The following is a 22,173-nucleotide window of genomic DNA, read 5'->3' on the forward strand; positions in this document are numbered from 1 at the left end:
AAGAGCTTGTGGCATTATGTTAAACTAACTGCCATAATTCAAGAACACAAGAGACGCAAAGTAAACGCTGATGGAATCTTGTCTAGTGAATATTTTTAGCGAATCATAGGGTCCCATAGTATGTAGTAAGTAATGTAATGTCATTTTTGCTGCTAACCCATCTCGTGGGTTTTATAATGAAAAAAGTAGTTGGAGACGGAGGTTTAGATGAGAGTAACAATTGGACTTGACACAATTACAATACCCAGGAGATTCAGTTTTAATTAACAATAACCCGAACGATTTTACAAAGGCTGCTTAATAGAAGGCACCACTTATTTAGAAAGATAGGACTTGATAGGAAATATGAAAAGTGCTGGAAAAGTGAATAAACGTTACAAATTATTGGAAAGATATAAGCTGCAATATGTTAAAAGATGTAAAATTAAAGCAAGGAAAAACGTGGCGTCGAGATGTGATAGTTATCGTCGTCTTTATTTTATTAGAATATAATAATAATAATAATAATAATAATAATAATAATAATAATAATAATAATAATAATAATGCGTTCGTGATGCAGTGGGTGATTTCAACTTATAACAAGACAGAAAACTGACACAAAAACCAAACCGCACTAACAACACTCAAGTAAGTATGACAAAGCCGAATACTTTGTAAAATCCTAAAGGAGAAGATCGGAAAACAATAAGGATTATCGGGACAAGAGCAAGCAAGTAACTTTCAGACATGCTGATCAATAACAATCCAGATGGGTGTGTGCATGAGAGAGAGAGAGAGAGAGAGAGAGAGAGAGAGAGAGAGAGAGAGAGAAGAGAGAGAGAGAGGTAAAACAATTCTGAATACCTTCGACTTAATATTTCTGTTTTTGGTCGAGAGGCTGAGTCACATGACGCTTTTACGACTAAAATGAGAAAAGAAAACTTAATCAGTTATTGAAAGTATCTCTCCTTCTCTCTCTATGTACTTCTCTCTTGCCCTAAATATACTGAAACCTCTTTACTTTTCAATAAATTAATCTAATACTTTAAAGTACCTAGTTACACTAAAAAGAACATTAACACATAATAATAATAATAATAATAATAATAATAATAATAATAATAATAATAATAACATGGGGGAGCCGTGGCAGAGTGGTTTAGCTCATCGATGGACTGGTTAAGCAACATGGGGCTGGTTAGTCTCTGGATGGGTGACTGCTCTCCTCGGCGTTGATTCCTTGGGAAAGGATCGTTTACCACAATTTCCTCAAGTCTACTCGGCTGTAAATGAGTACCTACTCCCGATGGGGCAGGGTCCAGCTATGGGTTAAATAGCAAAACTCAGCAATGATGGAGGAAATGAAAGAATAAACGACAACGACGTAAATGGAACCTCTAGCAACAGAGGAGCTTCGTCCGGCAGCCAGGTATACAGCCCAATCGACGGGGAGGACGGTCAGGTACTTGGAGGTCATCGTCCAACAACTGACCACCAGAACGACAGTAACCAGCAACCAGAGACTGGAGCTATAGAGGCAAACCTGAAGAAAAAGAAATGGACAAAAGAAAATAAGGCAATATGGAGATGCTACATCAGAAGCAACCCGACAGAAAGAGGATACAGAAGAAGACTGGTCAACATCTGGAATGAGAGAAATAACAGAGGCTGGCAGAAAAAGTAAGGAACATAAAGAAAAAGAACTGGCTCCCCACAACAGAAAGAGAGGAACTGGAAGGAGAAATAACACCCATCAATGAAGGACAAGAAGACGAACTAAGAGACGATGACACAGAAAACGACAGGAATGATGAGCTACCAAACAACGACACACGAGAAAACACTGAAGATGTAACAGAGAGTTTGGAAAGCCCCAGGGAATGAAGAAGTCCATGGATACTGGCTCAAAAACTTCAAGGCCCTACACCCATGAATAGCAGAACAACTCCAACATTGTATTACAAACCACCATGCACCCTAAAGGATGACCATAGGGAGAACATCCTTGGTACAGAAAGACAAGAACAAGGGAAATATAGCCTGTAACTACAGGCCTATCACCTGCCTACCAATAATGTGGAAGTTACTAACCTAGAGGATACAATCACTATCCCCCACCAACAGAAAGGCTGCAGGAGGAATTGTAGGGGCACAAAAGACCAGCTCCTGATAGAAAAAATGGTAATGAACAACCTAAGCATGGCATGGATTGACTACAAGAAAGCCTTTGACATTATACCGCACATGTGGCTAATAGAATGTCTAAAAATATATAGGGCAGAGGAAAACACCATCAGCTTCCTAAAAAATACAATGCGCAGCTGGAACACAGCACTTACAAGCTCTGGAATAAGACTAGCAGAGGTTAACATCGGGAGAGGGATCTTTCAAGGCAACTCACTCTCCCCACTACTCTTTGTAGTAGCCATGATTCCCATGACAAAAGTACCAACTCAAGAAAGGAGGCAACAGAATTAACTATCTGATGTTCATGGACGACATCAAGCTGTATGGTAAGAGCATCAAGGAAATAGATACCCTAATCCAGACTGTAAGGACTGCATCTGGGGACATGAGGATGGAGTTTGGAATAAAAAATGCACCTTGGTCAACATACAAAAAGGCAAAGTAACAACGACTGAACGGATAAAGTTACCAGATGAGAATAGCATGAAACACATAGATGAGACAGGATATAAATACCTGGGAATAATAGTCGAAATTCAACACTGGAAACATGACGAAAGCCATAAACACATGGGCAGTACCAGTAATCAGATACAGTGCAGGAGTAGTGGGGTGGATGAAGGCTGAACTCTGCAGCATAGACCAGAAAACTAAGACACACATGACAATACACAAAGTACTATACCCAAGAGCAAATATAGACAGACTATACATAACACGAAAGGAAGGGGGGAGAGGCTACTAAGTATAGAGGACTTTGTCAACACTGAGAGCAAAGCACTGGGACAATGTCTGAAAACCAGTGAAGACGAGTGGCTAAGAAGTGCATGGGAAGAAGGATTGACAAAAGTAGACAAAGACCCAGAAATATACAGAGACAGGAGGATGAAAAATGGAACAGAGGAATGGCACAACAAACCAATGCATGGACAGTACATGAGACAGACTAAAGAACTGGCCAGCGATGAAATATGGCAATGGCTACAGAGGGGGAACTCAAGAAGGAAACAGAAGGAATGCTAACAGCGGCATGGGATCAGGCCCTAAGAACCAGATATGTTCAAAGAGCAATCGATGGAATAACATCTCACCCATATGCAGGAAGTGCAATATGAAAGACGAGACCATAAACCACATAGAAAGCGAATGTCCGGCGCAGGCACAGAACCAATACAAAGAGAAACACCAGCTAGCTTGCAGTAATAAGTGGTACGAACACCAACCTGAGGGGGTGATAGAAAACGATCAGGCAAAGATCCTATGGGACTATGGTATCAGGACAGATAGGGTGATACGTGCCAACAGACCAGACGTGACTTTGACAAAATCAAGAAGAAAGTATCACTCACTGATGTGGAAATACCATGGGACACCTGAGTAGATGAGAAAGAAAGAGAGAAAATTGATAAGTATCAAGACCTGAAAATCGAAATAAGAAGGATATGGAATATGCCAGTGGAAATTGTACCCATAATCATAGAAACACTAGGCACGATCCAGAGATCCCTGAAAAGGAATCTGGGAAAACTAGATGCCGAAGTAGCTCCAGGACTCATGCAGAAGAGTGTGCTACTAGAAACAGCGCACATATTGAGAAAAGTGAATGACTCCTAAGGAGGCAGGATGCAACCAGGAACCCCACACTATAAAAACCACCCAGTCGAATAGGATGACTGTGATAGACGAGAAAAATAATAATAATGAGGGTGTGAAAAAATCTACACTAATGCGAGTGTAAATATATATTGAAAATATATATACAACGAGAGTTTTCGAGAATCAATGGAGAATCGAGCAGGTTTCCTAAAGGTTTCGTTGTATATTTTAGAAATATACTTACAGTTACATCACTGTGGATTTTTTCATCATTTTAGTGACTCATGCGATCATAACATTTTTATGAATAATAATAATGTACAGACGCGAAGGAATGCACTTCCAGAATATATATAATTAGCATGCATATTTTTAAAAAGCGCCCTGTAACAAGTTTCAAGCTCGTGTACTACTTAGTTATACACTGTTATCTGTAACTGTTGATCTTTATCCATACATTCGGAAGTGTATTGGTACTATATTTTAATAATAAATAATAATATAAATATGAAAAAATAATAATAACAAGAATAATAAGTACATGGAAATTTTTTATTTACACTGCAGAAAAAAATACACATTAAAAAACACTGAATATGAGCATGTGTCAGATTAAGTCCTTGAAAAGAGTAAAAGTAACGGAAATAATCTCGAAAGAGAAATCTTTCCTTCTAAACTGTGAGAATTGCAAACAACAAAACACAATTGTGATAATTTAAAACAACAAAACACAATTATGATAATTTAAAACAAAACACAATTGTAGTAAATACAAATGACAAAAACACGAATGTGAAAATTATAAAGAAAAACCAGGCGAATAAAAGAAAAACATTCTGAAGAGTGTTAAAAAATTACAAACAATAAAAACAAGTAAAAAATGCGCCGAAGTTTCTTTGGCGCAATCGAGTTTTCTGTATAGCGTATAAAGCTGTATGAACCGAGGCCCATGAAATTTTCAACCCCGGCCCGGTGGTGGCCTATCCTATAGCGTTGCCAGACGCACGATCATGGTTAACTTTAACCTTAAATAAAATGAAAACTAGTGAGGCTAGAGGGCTGCAATTTGGTAAGTTTCATGATTGGAGGGTGGATGATCAACATGCCAATTTGCAACCCTCTCGCCTCAGTTTTTAAGATCTGAGGGTGGACAGAAAAAGTGCTGACGGACAGATAAATAGCCCTCTCAATAGTTTTCTTTTACAGGAAACTGAAACCGATGAGTAAAGAAAACTTACTATCATTTTGCAATTTAGGAAAATTAGAAACTTTTAAGAGCTCAAATGAAAAAGTAGGTGGAACAACAGATAAAATCTTTTGTCTAAATTCCTCGGACTTTGTTCTGAAATGCAATTCTTTAACGAACAAGCATAGACCTGTTTTCCTCCAAGCATAAGGAACAATGTCAACAGCTTATATTTTTCTGCTAGAAAAGAATACAAGAGAGGGCGCAGCTTACGAGAAACGGAAAAATGAGTTATAAAATGAGTTAGAAACTGTTCAATTTGAGAGAGAGAGAGAGAGAGAGAGAGAGAGAGAGAGAGAGAGAGAGAGAGAGAGAGAGAGGAAAATACTTTGAAAAAGCAGGACTCCAAACCCAGCACAAAGACTAATTGACGATCCATCGAGGCCGGTGCGCATTCACCCTTTTCAAATATCATTATCATTTTCCAGTCAGAAATGACATATTCTTTCTTTACACCCACCTAATGATGCCATTTACAGCGGTCAGAGGTCAAAAATTCGACTGGAATTAAAAAGGGTGAACAAAATCAATAAATAGAGGTAATAGTGACCCTTCCTCGGTGCAATCGCAGAGGTCATCAGAGGTCAAATATGCAAATGTTGTGCTGCGTGGACCAGCCGCACAGTTTCGCTAATTTCTCTCTTGTGTTTCACTTGTAACCCTTTACGAATGACGTCATGCCCATGCAAGCATGGTAGGCAGATAAAAAGAGAACTGTGCTCTTGTATCAACTAGATAATGTTCGTGAATTTTGTATAGGGATTGCGGGTATATCTGTCTTTTTGCACCAAACAATTCCACACAGACACAGACATACACACACACACACACACACACACAAACACATACATATATATATATATATATATATATATATATATATATATATATATATATATATATATATATATATATATATATATATATATATATATATATTCATATTATATCATATATATATATATATTTATATTATATCAGTCATTTGATCAATTCACTAAGCGACCTAGGACTGGTTAGCACCTGGACGAGTAACCACAAAAAAATAAAAAGCCAGACGCTGTTGGCGCAAAATCCCAGAGAACACCAGTATGGCACGGCGTGGGGGTAAGCAATTAACAACACTTAAAAATAACGGTAAAGGCATCAACCTCCAAGGGCATCCCTACTAAAGGACAAAATCATATGGTGATATATATATGTATATATATACATATATATATAATATACATATATATATATATATATATATATATATATATATATATATATATATATATATATATATATATATATATATATATAAATATATATAAATATATATATATATATATATATATATATATATATATAGTACCGATCCATTTATCAAAAATTCATGAAATTCTCGGGGATATTCAAATGTCGTTAAATATCCAATTGTACGCTAGCAATAAAATTTCAAGGGATCGAGACACACACACAGTACCGATCCATTTATCATTATAAATTCCCCTTATATGATAATTCCCATCGGGGATATTCCCAAAGATACCGTGAATTGGATTAAATTTTGGAGCTTCAATGTCTTGTAGCTATATAATCTTGGTGCAATAAAATTTTTTTATCACACACACACACACACACACACACATTTTGGCACATATATATATATATATATATATATATATATATATATATATATATATATATATATATATATATATATATATATATATATATGTACACACACGCACAGATGTGCGCGTGTGTGTAGGTGTAAACGTCTGCGCTCGGCGTACGCGTGGCAAAATACATAAGGCCTGAAGGGGCACCACTATGTGCAAGGAATATTTCGAGTGTTATTTAGGTGTAACCTAAGATAAAAAATCCCATAAAGGTCTACTCGCGTTTGTGTGTGTGTGCACGAGCGCGTATGGGTAACAAATATACAAAGAATGAGTTATTGAAAAACACTTATCGGCCGTCTAATTTCCAAATCAGAGATAGGCGAACTTGAGGGGCAAGCAAACGCAAATGAGAATACAAAACCCGGCGAAAATAAAAAGCGTGATTTGAACAGATCTCGCATCTTCAGAACTAAACTCAACTAGAAAAGAAACGGTTTGAGAGCATAGTATCGCCCGGAACAAAAATGTGCAATACTTCTGACAGAAGAACCTGAACTCATGACAGGTTGGAGTATACAAACACTATTGCACTCCTGATATTGTACAGATATTATCATCAAAAGACAACCGCAAACAGTATTGTATAATTTTGAAGAAATAGACAACATTACACGTAGGCTGAGCCTTTTTTGATATCTCACGCAGGTCTGGGCGACTGAAAGAGCGAGCTAGAGACAAAATGGACTTTCTACCTAAAATAGAACTTCTCTCTTCCTGGCCCTCAGAATAGTTATTCTATTAAGGGAAAAAGCAACATTAGGAATTTAGAATTTAAGTTAAATTCTTACGCATGATTTCGTCTTGCTTTCTACGTGTGTGCGCATGCGCATGCATCAGTGTGGGTGCATTCCTTGTTACCAGTTTCATCAGAATATGTTAGGGAAGCTTCCTACTTATCGCTCAGTTGCCAGAAGAGTGACACAACTAAAAAAAATGTGTTTTTTGAGTTATTGATACCAGCAGGTAGTTCGTTCTTTGTTCCATATTGTGGTAAAAATGTCTTATTTGTATTTGCAATACTAACTGCTAGAGACCATGACATGTCACTATTACAGTATAGAGAGTACAGAGAGTTTTAAACTTTAAATTGCTTATCCTGAAAAATAGCAATTTTTGAGTTATGTCTCTCTTCTGGCAAATGAACGATATGTGTTTGCAGTGAAAGGTCAAAACAAGGTTTGGCGCATAAGGCTTGTTAACACAAGCAGCGAGGAATCATCATCATCATCATCATCCAGGTGCCATATCCCATGGACGTCCGCAATCATGGCTCGCCACTCCTCTCTATTTCTGGCTCTCTGCAGCAACTGAGCTGCAGACATTCTTCCTCCAGTCATTCTATCCAATCCACGTAGTGAAATAAGAATTCTTGGTACAGTGTAAGGATGGCAAAACGTTCGTAAGGATTCGAGAGCACTATCGTTGGCTACAGCATATATTACATAAAACGTTACCTTAAAAGGTGAACGTTATAAAGGGTAAAGCAAATATAGTATAACAAGCTAAAGCAAACTCTCGAACACAGTCTCAGCCTACCCTAATTTTCGAATAATGCCGATTCTCCCTTATGACAATTAAGGAACCTTACTACATTTATAATTGAGGAGATTTAGACTCAGTCTCCGACATGTCATTAGCTGAACTAGTTTCTTATTCGTAATTTTTCATATAACTTTATTTGTTCACTCTTTTAAATGGAACCAGTGCGGGTTTTTATGTAACAGCAAAGACCATTATTAAGCACTGACGTTGTATAATGCGTTTTGATCATGGACATAAATTTCTCAAGGCATAACAATCCTACAACAGCAATATACCCTAGGTATACTTTCATTACCATGGTAAACTTGAATGTGTTAGGGTCTGCAGACAAATTTCTGACCTTCCCTTAAGGGAATAATGATATCTTTTCGACCCCGAAAATATGACACTGCGAAAACGCTGCTTAAATTTTACCCGCATACCAAAGGGTACAAAATGACGGTCACTAACATAAATTTGTAATAAGTACGTAAGTCTTACTTACCATTCACCTTCGAAGCGTCAGGTCACAAGGAGTGGGTACTGGCATTATCTGTGAAGGAAAGAGGAAAATTGTGAGGGTGGAGAAAACAAAAACAACAGAGAAACCATGACAGAACATGAACAAGAACAGAACATGTACAAGAATCAACACTACTATTTCAAATCTTCGTTAAACAATTTTTGCTAGGGAAATCTGGAATTTCTCAGTGTCTTTCTACTCTATTCTTATCTACATTGTAATAAATTTATTATTCTCAAGTCACAAAAAAGGCGTAAATTCTCTCTCTCTCTCTCTCTCTTCTCTTTCCAGGTGATAGGTTGATCTGTGCAAAAGGCGCCGTGCAGAAACGCAAAAAGGCGAAAACATCATAGAAAGTGATGGCAAATTCGTCCCCTGCGAACCGTGACGATTCATCCGACGCGTATGAAATGGGATTTAATTTGGCGGAAATTTTGTCTTCGGGAAATATCTTTCCTCTCCAAAAAAATTATTATCGTTATCATCGTCCCTTTTAAAAATGCGACGAAAATGCACGAGTTTATTTTCCATGCGTCTGCATTGTAGATTTATAAACATTGTTGCGAAACCCGATGCTAATTCAATTATGCACCTTTGAGGTACGTAGGGAGAATGGGGAGAAATGTTTGCGCAATGAATTATCGCTTTAGCTAATGACAAAACTTCATCTTAGGGGGAAGTCGTTCTGCTGCGTATTATATTTCGGAAATGAAGGGTACTATGGAATCCTGCTTTGTGTGGTTCTCGAGGAATAATCGTCGTATGACTTTATTTCCCTCTAAAATCTCATTGAATATTTACTTCTCTATCAAGAATGTAATGATAAAACTCTTTGATTCATGAATACGGAACTACACACACACGTATATATGCGTGTGAGGTTCGCTGTGTATTTGTGCGCATGAAATAACCACATAAAAACTAAATTTTATGAGCAATAATACACATATCTGAAGGAAAAATGAATGCATATAACTCTGCAGACGAATGTAAGTGGAATTCGGTTTGCAGATGGACGGGAAGCAAAGGAGAGAGAGAGAGAGAGAGAGAGAGAGAGAGAGAGAGAGAGAGAGAGAGAGAGAGAGAGAGAGAGAGGTGAAGCAAATCCCTCTCCAACGTGTCCAACTATGACATGAGAACAGGAGGACGACGAGCAATCCAGTCATTGAGAGAAATCTTTTCATTCCGGAGGGTTATAATACGCACGAGAGACTGAACCTTACCACAAGAAAGAACCTTCTGGAAGGTCATGTTTGCAAAGGGGATCAAACGGAGGAAGAAACAGATTGAATCGGGAGAAAAAAAAGAAAGAAAAGAAAATCATGAACAGGAAGAGAAGAGACTGGCCAGTGTAAGAATGGAGAAGGAAAAACTCCGAGTTGAAAATAGGAATGATAACCACGCATGAAGAATGACAATGGAATAAACGGCATAATGTAAGAAACCTTGAGAATGACAAAAGGCTTGGGTTAGCCTCTAGGGGATCAATTTGGATAAGATGTGGAAAAACCATCTTCGTGAGACTCTTGTGAAAGGAAAATATTTTAAGTCAATAGCGAGCTAATAGAAGTAATAGAATATCTAAAGAAGGTTGAAAGAAGTTTATTTACGGAAATATTTATATTCGGCAATTTAGAAAGTTATTTAAAAGATTACTAATAATACTTCAATTGAATATTTCACATTTTGCGTGATAAAATACTTTTCAGCTTAAAAAAAGCACCTAGGTCATGTTAAAAAATAATATTATATATATATATATATATATATATATATATATATATATATATATATGTGTGTGTGTGTGTGTGTGTGTGTGTGTGTGTGTGTGTGTGCATGCGTCCATGTGCACACGCACACATTTCTCAGTAGGAGAGAGAGAGAGAGAAAGAGAGAGAGAGCATATTTCAGCTAAAAAGCAGTACATTTTATTATATGATAATGCTCAATCCAATCCGAGTCTTGGCAATCTCCTATACCTCAAAATGCCGATAAAAATGAGCAGAAAAAGCCGTCGAAATATTTCCTCAATAAAATTCTGTGGAAAGAACACACCAAAACAAACAACGTTTTCCTGAACATAATTACGGCGAATTACCACTTTGGAGCAACACCGCGCATTAGCCCTTATAAGATAGGATGTCCAGTAATGAAAACATTATAAGATAAAGCTTTGAGGGAAGGGAAAAGGTTGAAAGTAAGTGGAGGGGAAGAGGTGGGGAAAGGAGGGAGAAGAGGAGGAAACCAGAATAAATACTTTCTTATCCTTACCAGATAGCAAGAAATTGCGATTACAAATTAAATGCTTCAAATTCTTCGCCCTCTGACTATTCAGGCGTGTCTTGTTATTTGCTCAACGACGCAGTGCAGGAAGATGGTTCAGATACAGTGTCGTTATGCACTCCTGCAACACGAAAAAAAAGACTAACAGGCAGTAGAGGAACGAAGAATAAAGAGAGAGAGAGAGAGAGAGAGAGAGAGAGAGAGAGAGAGAGAGAGAGAGAGAGAGAGAGAGAGTCACATTCTTACATGATATTTCGAAAAAGAGATTTCACAAGCTACAATATCGGATATTATTACTATATATATATATATATATATATATATATATATATATATATATATATATATATATATATATATATATATATATATATATATATATATATATATATTTCACACTGCTTAATGTAATAAATGGAACTTTTCAAAACGTTTCCAGCAATCACGTATTCACGACACAATTAAAAAAATACACCATGGTGTTCATTAATTTATGAATTTAATACTCGTGACATTAATATATATTTTCTTTTTGTTTTTGTATATACGTACATCCATACACACTAAGATAAATAAATAAATATATATATATATATATATATATATATATATATATATATATATATATATATATATATATATATGTGTGTATGTGTGTGTGTACCAGTATTACTGAATTCCTAATGCCTCTGGCTTACAAGTTCCCTATATGACTTCATGCGATCCGTGTCCTTTCGCTAGACAAGTCATACATACATACCAAATTGTACAACAGCCAGTGAGAGGTCAAACAGCCTTTCATCATCTGCACAAAAAAATATCCCCCGGTTAGGACGAATGCCTGTGAACTAGGATTGGTAAATCTATAAATGCTTGAAACGCAAGACATTCATATAGCTATTGTACGTTATTTTTTTGCAAGAAGAACATTTAACAATGAATTTACTAAGAGAATTTCCAGCTAATAGGGTGCATTGTTACACCTTCGAGTCTAAGATGGCATAGAACATGTTCAAGAAAATTTCGAATGCTTTCAAAACATGCCACATAAACAAAGTCAGTTTGTGTGCCGAATTCCTCTCAACGTTAATTTTTCCAAGAAATGACCTCGCTTTGCTTTTCATTCCTGTCATGCTCACGCTATTTTTTTTCGAATATTTACACTGTTTCTGAGTCCTAGACGTTTCAAAATAATATGTTATTTTCACAAAAACCAAAACTATAACCAAATTCTTTGTTTTGTTTTAAATTAAACGTATGCCCTTATTAGCAAATCTAAAATCATCCCCACAGATTGCCAATACCAGATTGCCCTTGGAGCCAATACCCTCCGATCGCTTGCAGAGTTCATTAACTGTCCAAAGACAACGACCCTACAAAGTCACAACAGATCAAACGCTCTCGTTTCTGAAAACATCAACAAAATTCTGGATTATGGTTATCGATCGGGAGCTGCATTGCTGAACATTCATAGAAATGCGCTGGAATGTTAAAGAAACAGAAAAAACCTAAACTCGAAGGAAGGCGAACAAGGAGACGTTTTTCCCCGATCTTTCACTTCATCAAGATGTTTGATGATCTCAGTGGCCAAGATTTTCATCGCTGTCCCCCAAAATATTCTAGGAAAAGAACTCCCCAACTAAAAAAAAAAAAGAAAAAAAAAAAAACTAAACATATCATATCAAATACCTGTGCCATCGTTAAAATTGTGGCCAACACATATCTCTCCTCTGTATGTCTGAGTCCAGTGTATTACAGATGAATGCCAAAATGATCTCAGGCAAATGGACTCGGCAACAACAGTTAAACGGAGTCGACAACAGATTCTCTTTAAAAACAAGAACATAAATGCAGGTTTTACGACTTCAGCTATTTTGAAAGCAAAGTCCTGCCTGACCTGGGCTGAACAGTGATAAACAGAGAGCACTTAGTCCATCCCTGGGGCCTTGCATTAATACTCAAAACACATCCGAACATGAGAGGGAGGATCTATGGCTTTCCTCTTATAAATATAAAAAGTTCATCCTGAAGATGTTCCCTTGCTTGCTGAAAACCTAACTTAGAAGAGCAGTTCGAGTCCACAGAAGTTTACTTTCAGACGCCAGATGACGTGCCTGAGGATACTAATTATTTATCTAATTAGATAACTAATTATTTGCGTCCTAGGAAGGAAATACTCAACTGAGCCAGTGATGAGCGGAAACCTAAGGTTCAACCACACAGCCTCCAACGGGAGCACCTTTGAACTGACATCCTGGGAAACAGACCCTGCAACATGCCTAGTTAAGTAAATATTGTTTTTTTTTTCTGTTAGTACAGGTTCCTTGCTTAGGCCAAAGGGTACCTCATTATAAAAATGTCATTGCCTCTTTCGGAAATCTTGCTGCTTGATATTTCTAAGATTTATGCTGAACCCTATTTCTTATCAGTCAAAATTCAGTCCTTGCCCAGTGAGCACGCTAGCATTTGTAAATCCCTCGGTAGCAACAGACACGTATTTTTGGGTACGTGTAATGTGAATGAGGACTCATTAGTGAATTTAGATTGAGCGAATAATCTAACAAACTGGTGAGCAAACAACTAGAAGGTAAATACAAAAATTAAAAGCAAAATCAGTACAATACTCGGCACAAGTGTATACTGAAATATTTTAAAAGCAAAATCAATACAATACTTGGCACAATTGTATACTGAAATATAAGAGAATTAAAATACAATTCAAAAATTGTGTAAGTACTCACACAAAGTCTCCATTAAAATGAACAGTTACTGTGTTCTTACTCTCAGTATTACTGCGTTCTTACTCTCAGTATTATTGTGTTCTTACTCTCAGTATTACTGCGTTCTTACTCTCAGTATGGCTGCGTTCTTACTCTCAGTATGACTCCGTTCTTACTCTCAGTATTACTGTGTTCTTACTCTCAGTTATAATTGATAAGAAATAAGCAGTATTACGGTACCTAAGCAAGTCAGACACTCGCACATAGAAAATTGTTGAAGACTAAGGAATAACCACTAAAAATACCGAATGAAAGAAAAATGAAACGAGAGCCCTAATTCCGAAAATTAGTTTTTAAATAATAAACACTTGCTACAATGCAAGATGTCTCAAGATTTCTATTACTGCAGTCTTAACGTTATGCCTGGTTGTCTTAACGTTTGCTTCATGAATTTTGATTGCGAATTACATCAAATTTAGTCACTGTTCAGTGTCATTTTGCTTGGAATCTCTTCGCAAGAATGTATGATTAGGCAGTTTAATGGCAAAAATTTTATAATCCGTCTTAATGAACTAAAATTGCTTAGCCATACAATCAATGTGCTGTGTCATTTTTCCCTGTTAATTTGAATAATTTATATTCCATCATTCATGAGAATTAAAATTATGATTTGGCTGTTTTAATCCACTATCTAAGCAAACATTTCCTTCAGTTTTCATTTATCGTTGAATTATTGTAATAAAGTGCATTTTCGTATAATTTTTTTTTATCTTACCGTTCATTCGGCGTGTTGTAAACAACAGTGCTAAAGAACTGTAAGAATAAGAGATGTCTAAAATACTCCCAGGTACGGTTTTGTAAATTCATCTCTTGTTTTCTCAATTCTTTAGCAATGTTGGGGAAAACAACTGAGAAAAAATACTATGGTAGTACTAAATAAAGGAAGTGTGAAAAAATTAAGATAACTAGGTTGAATAAGCAAACGTAGGGTCTTGTGTCTTGCAGACCATCTATGGTTATTCAAAAAGAAAATTTTAAGATTTCTTAACTCAGTAGTTTAACGAAAACTTATCATTTAAGTCAGTATAAGGAGGAATAAAATCTATTAAAATAAGAAAGCAGAAAATCGGCCATCTGCTGACCTTGGCACTATAAATCGAAATTTGGAACTAGGCAAACCACTGCAAACATTAGAAAACTAATCAGTCCTATCAACATCGCCATTTTCTAACTAATTTGCGGACGTACACACACACACACACACACACACATATATATATATCTGTATGTATGTATGTATGTATGTATGTATATATGTATGGATGTGAGTGTATATATATACATATATATATATATATATATATATATATATATATATATATATATATATATATATATATATATATATATATATATATATATATATATATAGTGTATATGCGTAGATTTGCAGTGGTTTCCCAAGTTCCAAAATTTGATTTTTAGTGCCAAGGTCAGCACATGGCCGATTTTCTGCTTTCTCATTTTAACAGATTTTATTCCTCCCAATACTGACTTAATAAGTTTTCGTTAATTCATTAAGGAAACGTAAAATTTTCTTTCTGAATAACCACTGATGGTCTGCAAGATACAAAAGCCTACGTTTGCTTATTCAACCTAATTATCTGGAGTTTTTAACACTCTTTTATTTAAAACTTTCCTTCTTGTTATAGTCTTTCTTCTCAGTTTTTCTCCCAACACTGCTAGAGAATTAAGAAAAGAAGAGATGAATTTACAATATATATATTTATATATATATATATATATATATATATATATATATATATATATATATATATATATATATATGTGTGTGTGTGTGTGTACATACATACGTACACACACACATATATATATATCTATATATATACTGTATATATATAATATATATACAATATATATATATATATTATATATATATATATATATATATATATATATATATATATATATATATATATATATATATATATATATATATATATATATGGCTACAAAGGAACATGAACTATCGTTGGCAGCTTCGGAAAAAAAATTTAAGATTCACGAGAAATATCACGAGAGGTGGCAAAAGACAAAAAATATCTCTCTCTCTCTCTCTCTCTCTCTCTCTCTCTCTCTCTCTCTCTCTCTCTTAACGAGTATTGTGAATCGATTTACTATACCAGTCAGGTACCATACACCTCCAGGAGATCAAAGAATTAAAGAAAAATCCGTTATACCACCCGGATATTGTTGCACCGTGCGTTAGAAGCAAAAGAAAAACCATTTCTGCCCATAGAAGACAGGGGAATGACGAGAGGTGGAATTTTGATGAAACATGCACTTTTATTTTTTTTTTATCCTTTTAGACAAGGAACATTTTTTATCTTGTCATTTTTTTTACGCTGTTCCTTACCTTCGTAAATTTCCTTCCCTATTCTTTAACTTGTAAAGTAAGGGAGCATTACTAGGGCGTTCTGTTCCCGTTACATGCACGCAATATTCCGGATCAGGGTCATACCATATCATATCGTAACATTCCACATCTTGGTAAGTAAACTATTCTTTGTCTACCTAGCTTGTCCTTATATCGGTTGCTTATCGGTAAAACCTTGAAGAGCGCACTCACACAAACATTTATTCCTAAGAGTTAGGAGAGTCCGGGTTCTATTTATCATCCAAAACAGCTGAAATTTTGCATCTGTTGCTTAATTTCTCAATTTATAATTAGTTACATGCACCTTTGTCCCCACTTCTACTGTAATACTCTTCCTCATTTACCAAGATACAGGCCTCCAAAATGTGGTAGATGCATGTAATGGGAATGGTCGAGATCTCCTAAAGGAGTCCAGGTCTATCTGCCTTTACATCATGCCTTCAGTATTTCTTTTTCTACTTTCTATAGCATGTGCATGTGACACGTTTTTGTACATTCTGATATAGATCCGTCAAAATATCTAACTTCTTTCTCTTCTTCATTTTATATTTTATATTTAAGAACATACTTTTAATGGACTCATGTGCCCGATGATTCTTGGTGATGATTAATCAAAGCAGCAATCAGATTCAACGATGCTTAACTTCCCCGCTAGGAAAGATGTTCCTACCGGCAAAATAGTTAACGAAAGTCAAACAGGTAGCCACTTCTGAAAACAGCTCTTCTATCCAATATCTATTACCATGAGCCTTTTTCGATTTTACAAAGGGTGGTCCTGAAAAGGGTAGTCTTCCGGTTCTCAGCAATTTTTGGGGGATGTGGTTCCTATACCCCACTTCTGTGACCTTTGCTGATACTAGTATCTGCTCACAGCTATGCTGGGATCTAACCAAAGACATTGGGAATGTGAGCCTTGTGCTCTTTTTGTTTATGCAGGAGAATATCCATACGCAGTGTTGTTTTTCACTCAAATATAAACATGAAATACTTTACACTGCAAAAGACTGCTTTGGATAATGCTAACAATACTACACAAGCCTCATACTGAAACATATCTTTTTACATAATGCATAAGCAAATACAAAATATGAACATTAAAACATTTTGAGCGCGAATATGTTTTATATGTAATTCACATACTATACAACAGCTGGCATATATTGCCCATTACTGTAATGAGTTTTAATCACAAAATTTTACAATAGTTTTAAGATTTCTAAGTATTGCACTGCAATAAAAGAAATTTTGGAATTTAGAAACGAATCAATATAGTTCACAATTGTGTGGAAAATAACATATAAAAAGAATAAAATTCGATTATTCTGCTACACTGCAATGTTGGCATAGTGTGAAAATCAATATGAGCAAGTTTTTTCATTTGATGTTTCTTCAAATCTTTGTCTGTCTGTCTGTCTCTCTCTTCTTGCTTCCATGTAGTTCCAGTCATGCTTGTGGGTGCAAGGCTGTTAACGGAACTGACAGCCAGATAAGTTATCGATAGACAGCCAGCGATAAAGTGAAAAAAGCAACAAAACCAGGTTCAGCCTTGAAATTCATTTTTGTAAAGGTATTATTCTGCTCTCTCTCTCTCTCTCTCTCTCTCTCTCTCTCTCTCTCTCTCTCTCTCTCTCTCTCTCTCTCTCTCTCTCTCTCTCTCGCAGGCATTTTGGAGCTCAAAACTTGTTGTCAGAGTTCGACGTCTTAATTTGAATGACTTACATTCTGCACTTGGAATCAACATGTTCATTTGAAGATTCAAGGTTTTAATTGCAACTCTATGTTGCACCACATACAGGCTTGTATTGCTGTGGTAATAACTAATATTACATTTTAAAAGATTTATACTCATGTACAAATTCCTATTTAGGCAAAGGTACCTGTAAACTAAGCAACAATAACTCTTATTTCCTTATCGGTTGTTTGGAAACCATAACTTTGATTCGTATTTAAAATATCACTGTTTAATACGTCCATTGCATTATCCAGACGCGTTGACACCGTAGAAACAATTGTGAAAATTAACAAAGGAATCGAGAAGTATTCAAAGCAACTACATTCATATCAAACAAAAGCTTACAAAACCGTTGGAAAAATGAATGAAAATTAATATCATATTTAAATAAAGCTTATTAAAATGATATGCAGAACTTACACTGAATTCTGAAACAACTCTTTACAAGTCTTCTAAATATCCACAAATAACATTCACTAGAAAATAAAAATGTCCACTTTCGAAAAACCATGACTTTTGCGTCTCACATTATGAGGAATTTTGAGGAACACGAAGCCCCAAATTCCTCCTCTGCCGGCACGGCAGAGACATGCCGGAGCCACCTTAGTCATGCAACGTGAATTCTTTCTTAAGCGTCATATCACTATTATCATTTTATATTATAATAGTATCTTGGAAAGCTCCGGCCAGAGCACGCCGTCTCTTCTTCTCCTCTTCCCACCCCCAACTTCTGCCCCACTTGGATGCTGCAACCCCCTTCTCCGCACCCAGTGTCCCACCTCCTTACTCAACGAAATATTGCCCTCCCCCTTCGCTTCATATCCCACCCGGCATTAGCTACCCCTTCCTTGCCCCTTTCCCCCCCTTCCAACTCCTACTTCTTCACTCAAAAACACCTCCAACACGTCAACAAAACAAAAGAAACCAACAATTACTCGTGTTCGTTTCCACCCAGAGTTGCTTCTCTGTTTCCTGTATTCGGCAATGGGCGTGGGGACATCCTCCTCGGGAGGATGGATAGGGCGTCGAGATTTTTGCCGTCCTGTATTCCAACTTCAGCCCCTCTGGCATTTTTACGACAACATTTCAATGGCTGAAACATCCATCCCCTACCCGCCAACCCCGACCATTCATCCCCAACCCAGTAAACAAAGAGGCTGAAACTTCAGCTCTTGCATATATTAATCTACCCTCAATTAAGCCTGGCTGAAAGAAGTGCGACTTCTTTTCAGGCAAAAACGATGATATAAATAAACGCGCTCTGCTAAAGGCCTTGTCAGACTTTCCCATTTTGAAATTTTGACTGCATGGGCGTCGGGATGCCGCCCTCGCGTTGGGGGCTTGCCGGCATTTACCCCTTCGTCATGGCCCGCCCCTTCAGCGCCATTCTTGAATATAAAAGTGGAGAGTTGCAACCCGTCTGAGTCATTTGGTGTTGCGAGACGACGCTTCGTTGCAAAAGGATAAAATGAACAATTTTATGGTGCATACAAGTCATTGCAACCCATGCGTTTATTAGTGTCACTTTTTGGAAGATCATTTTTTGCCTCATTTTTTCGGCTGGAGGAACAAATCACAATTGCGACGTTTGGGCCATTATCTCTCTCTCTCTCTCTCTCTCTCTCTCTCTCTCTCTCTCTCTCTCTCTCTCTCTGTCAGTATTGTCTTTCCCATGAATTCCCGTGAAATGTGAAGCTATTATGATTCTCTCTCTCGGCGTTGTTTGTCTCTTCCATCTTCATAGCGATAACCGCAGTGTTAATGAGGCGCTCATTAAATCGCTGAGAAAATAATACTCAGAATAAAAGGTTGATTTTACGGTACAAACAACAACAGGATTTTACTCTGTTAGACTGCAAAATATGTAATTATTTACGAGATGAACCTCGTGCATTACACATTTCGGTAAGGTGACGATAAAGGAGGACACACAGTCAAAACTGTAAGTAAGAATGAAACGATGAAACAAAAACCTCTTGGTGAAAAGGGAAGACCGAAGGAATTCGTTTCGCGCAACTTCAGGGTCTGAGGTATGATAATTCAGACCCCCAAATTTTCCGCGGGTGTAATCGGAGGATTCTGATTCTACCACTTAGGGTTAACCTTAACGAGAAGAAGATCCATCATGATATTAACTTGTTATTAACATTCCGAGTGATCATCTGTGCCGTGGCGAAAAACAGCAATGGATTTTTATTTTTTATTTTTAGGTGAAACAATTTCAATGTGAAATTTATGACCGGCTCTAAAAGAGGCAGCAATCGGGAAAGGCCATTAGCTTTAAACGAACAGAAAATAGTGAGATTTGTGATTTACGCAGATAATGATAATTATGGCTTTCTACTGCACTTGAAAAGATTTTGCGACTCCTTAGCTTTTTATAAAAACACTGTGATTTTTTCAATTCAACTTAATATTCTTGCACACATATCCAGTATATATATATATATATATATATATATATATATATATACAAATGAATATATATATATATATATATATATATATATGAATATATATATATATATATATATATATATATATATATATATATATATATATATATATATATATATATATATATATATATTATAAACAATATATATAAAAAGATATATATATATATATATATACTTTCAACAATATCGAGAATAACCACTACTAAATTCGCCATTCAACTCCACAGTCCAAGACAACCCATATGCATTGAACTTACCAAAGTTTGCTTGTTTCATACACCTAACTATAAGCCTCATTAGCAGCGCGTAAGACTCCGTACTCATGCCGTGCTATCTCATGTGCGTTTGTCGGTCTTGTCATGGAGTAAATGGATACAACTCACTAGCTGCAACCCGAGCTCGAATCCCGTGCTATAGCGCAGCAATGTAAGACGTTTCTTTAAAAACCACTGTGTCTATATTGACTTGTACAGTGATATTTGTAACCTGACAGTTATGAAACTGTAATTATTCACAACTGGGGGAAGAGTAAGCCATGGGGTACCACCCTCATCCAAACATACTTGCCGAAAATCAGGATAAATAACCAATCTTATAATGGTTAAGTCGAAAATTTCAGCAATACTTAAATCGAGTACAATAAAAAAATAACAAACAGAAACGGAGGACCTTCCACAAGAAGATTATTCTCACTGAGAGAGAGAGAGAGAGAGAGAGAGAGAGAGAGAGAGAGAGAGAGAGAGAGAGAGAGAGAGAGAGAGAGAGAGAGAGTCAATTTAGCCCTAGTGGTTCCTCGAGCTATCTTTCATTATGAGAGAACAGGGACAGTTAAAACCTGCAACTCTCGAAGGCCTTTATATCCACGAATAGCAACCAGCTGTGGCTGCCTATCTCCAGTCCCGAATGCCATCTTGAAGCAACCGTCTATTCCCATCCCGCAGAGGTGCTACTGATATCACGTCCGACAATCACTCCTTTCTGTGCGTTCCAAAACATAATCATGACTGCATTCTCCTGCCTTCCAGATAATGTTCCTTGGATGCGCGTTGTATGCAAGCACGGAGAGTCGACCTCTCCAAGATACTGTGCTTTTGCAGATACCAGATTTAAGGTAACTATTTAAACAAGTAACTGTTTGCTACTTTTATTAAGAGACCAATCTTCTCATGTCACCTATTTCCAGGAAACACTGCCTATTATTATTATTATTATTATTATTATTATTATTATTATTATTATTATTATTTACTAAATAACTTTATGCATTTTCACACTGGAGAGTACTTCCTTTGATTAATAATTTAAACGTCTTGTACTAACAATAAGGGGAAAGAACTCCCTAACATTTAAAAACGCTATAAATAATTACAGAAACATTTATAAGAGAAATAAAACAGGAAAAATATAGAATTTCATATATATATGTATATATATATACATATATATATATAAATAAAATAGGAAAAATATATAATTTCATATATATATACAAATGTATAAATGAATGTATATTATTCTTAAAAAAATATTATCATTTGCTAAATAAACATTACGGCATATTCATAATTTGATCGCTGGTCTTGGGGTTGAACACTTTTGCGCGGGCATATTGTATTTTACAACATTTCTTTCTCTGACTTCTCTCAATATTCCATCCATTCTCCCAATAATTTTCCTTCTAAATCATAAATACTTAGCTTTCTCCACATTGCATCTGTACACCCTCTATCATAACAGTTTCTCTCGTTTCATTTACATTCATACAGTACAGCTTTTATCTTTACTATAAACTTATA

Source organism: Macrobrachium rosenbergii, chromosome 3 (genome assembly GCF_040412425.1).
Source record: "Macrobrachium rosenbergii isolate ZJJX-2024 chromosome 3, ASM4041242v1, whole genome shotgun sequence".
NCBI classification, from domain to species: domain Eukaryota; kingdom Metazoa; phylum Arthropoda; class Malacostraca; order Decapoda; family Palaemonidae; genus Macrobrachium; species Macrobrachium rosenbergii.